Source organism: Psammomys obesus, unplaced genomic scaffold (genome assembly GCF_907164565.1).
Source record: "Psammomys obesus unplaced genomic scaffold, mPsaObe1.curated_primary_1811, whole genome shotgun sequence".
Classification (NCBI taxonomy): domain Eukaryota; kingdom Metazoa; phylum Chordata; class Mammalia; order Rodentia; family Muridae; genus Psammomys; species Psammomys obesus.
Genome location: NW_026589833.1, coordinates 309,007 through 311,338, shown reverse-complemented (window position 1 = coordinate 311,338; position 2,332 = coordinate 309,007). Strand labels below are relative to the sequence as shown.

The window sequence follows — 2,332 nt, the reverse complement described above, 5'->3', positions numbered from 1 at the left end:
AGAAATCCTTTAAACATAAACTAGAAAACGAAAGGAGAGTGTCACCTTGATACACACTTGGTAAGCAATGATGAGAAAGCTGAATATTTTGCTGGAATTGGATATTAAAGGAAGAAAACAATGGATAACTGTTATACAGGAGCTTTAACAGTTGTGATAAATAGCTTTTTTTTGTTTTTAAATCAAATGTGTATGTTTGTATATGGCTGCAGTGTAGTTTCCAGGAAACATTGTCAAATTTAAACTTAGGGTAGGGAAGGTGCAGGCACAAGATTTGAGAGAAGTTACTAGGATATTACCAGAAAACAAATGAGCAAACTAACCAACTAAACAACCAAAAACAAAACAAAACAAAACAAAACAAAAAAACCCCAGAAATCGAATACACTAGTCTTTTGTGCAAAGGTGTGGCAACTTTTAAAAGTTGGTGACTGCCTGCCTAGAAAGAAGAATTTAGTAGAAAGATTATTAATGCACACATTAATTTATGGATTAACCTACACTATGTTTAATAATGACACAAAATACTATGCCTAGTAATTTTTTAGAGCCATTAATTAGGAGTATTATTTTAGGATATGTAATTCTTAAACACATATTTTATTGAATAGATACCTAATGAGTTCTACTTTATAGAATAAATGTTTGTCTTCTGTAGCTACATAAAGCATGGATAGAAATGACACTTTGATTTTGAATACTTTTTTTTATTTCTCTGGTAATTGAAGTGAATCTTTTGTGTTTTTCAGAAAAAAAACACAGTAATCTTTTCAAAATGCCTTTCCTGACTAGTGACAATAGTGAAGTATGTGTCTGATTTTGTTTAATTGATTTAAACTTTATTTTCTACATAATTATCTCAATCAACATTTCTTAGTTTATATTTAGAAAATGAGAGAGAAATGTAATTTTTTCTATCATTTTTTATCTTTTTATTAATTTAATCAAGATTATTAAGAACTCAGCTGTATCTTATATCTGCAATGTTCAGTTATGATATCTGATATCTGAATTTATTCAGTCATAATTTTAACATGCCATAACCTTTTCATGGCAGTTTTTACTTCTGCATTTCTTAATGTATAAATTATTGGGTTGAGAAAGGGTGTTCCAATGGTATAAAATACTGCTACCATCTTTTCCATGGGAAAAGTAGTTGGTGGCTGTGCATATATGAATATGCAGAGCCCAAAGAATAAGATAACTACTATTATATGAGAAGTGCAGGTAGAGAGTGCTTTTTTCCTCCCTTCTGCTCTATGGTTTCGCAGAGAGTATAAGATGACAAAATAGGAGATAATTAAAATTATAAAACTGGTTGAGCAAATTGCACCACTGTTAGACACTAACAGCAGATTTATCATATATGTGTCCATACAGGCAAGTTTCAGCAAGAGCTGCAAGTCGCAGCAATAATGGTCAATCAAATTGGGCCCAGAGAAGGGCAGTCTCAAGGCCAAAACAATCTGAGCAGTGGAATGAATGAAAGAACCTATCCAGGCAAGAACAATCAAGATGACACAGACCTGCCGGCTCATGACGACTGGGTAAAGCAAGGGTTTACAGATGGCAACGTAGCGGTCAACAGCCATGAGAATGAGAACAAATATCTCCATGCAGCCAAATAAATGGAGAGCAAAGACTTGTGTCATGATTCATTGTAAGAAATTATGTTATTTTAGAGAGGGCATCCACAGTGAGTCTTGGGGCTGTGGACGTAGAGAAGCAGGAATCAGCAAAGGACAAGTAGAACAGAAAGAAGTACATGGGACTCCCAAGTGTCCGGCTGAACTTGATCATTACAATAATAAGTGTATTCCCTACCACAGTCCCCACATAGAAAGTTAAGAAGATTATAAACACCACTTTCTGCTTCAGGGGATCCTGTGTCACCCTAACAGTATAAACTCAGTGACACTGCTGTTCTTCTGCATTGTGTCAGTCCATGGGAGGAAATCATCTGAAAAAGAGAAATGGAAAGTATAATGCAAGCTAAACTGGAAGTTCCATAAGATCTTTCCAGTGAGGTATCACCTGGCATTTTCTCAGCTTATTTTGTTCTGAAAATAGTAATTTAGTACTTACTAAACAGAGAGCACATTCAAATACTCTAAGAGCCGATTTTTGAGGTAAACAATAATCTTGGAGATGCAATAGGAGTAGTAACTTTCTGAATGGAATGTGCTGCTTTATGCACGATATGCTCATGTTTAGTTTATTGAAAACATTAAAAATATTTCCTATGTTTATATGCTTTCATTTTGTTTGAACCCTGTAGCTACACAAGAAGACATGCTATATATTTTGAACATTCAGATAGTGATTATTTAAA

The 2,332-nt window shown here is 34.0% G+C and overlaps 1 pseudogene; it reads right to left on the bottom strand.

Moving 5' to 3' along the window:
• Nucleotides 1–1,013: 1,013 nt before the first annotated feature.
• LOC129675452 (olfactory receptor 4C11-like) lies at nt 1,014–1,934 on the bottom strand (annotated as a pseudogene).
• Between the last annotated feature and the right edge of the window lie 398 nt (nt 1,935–2,332).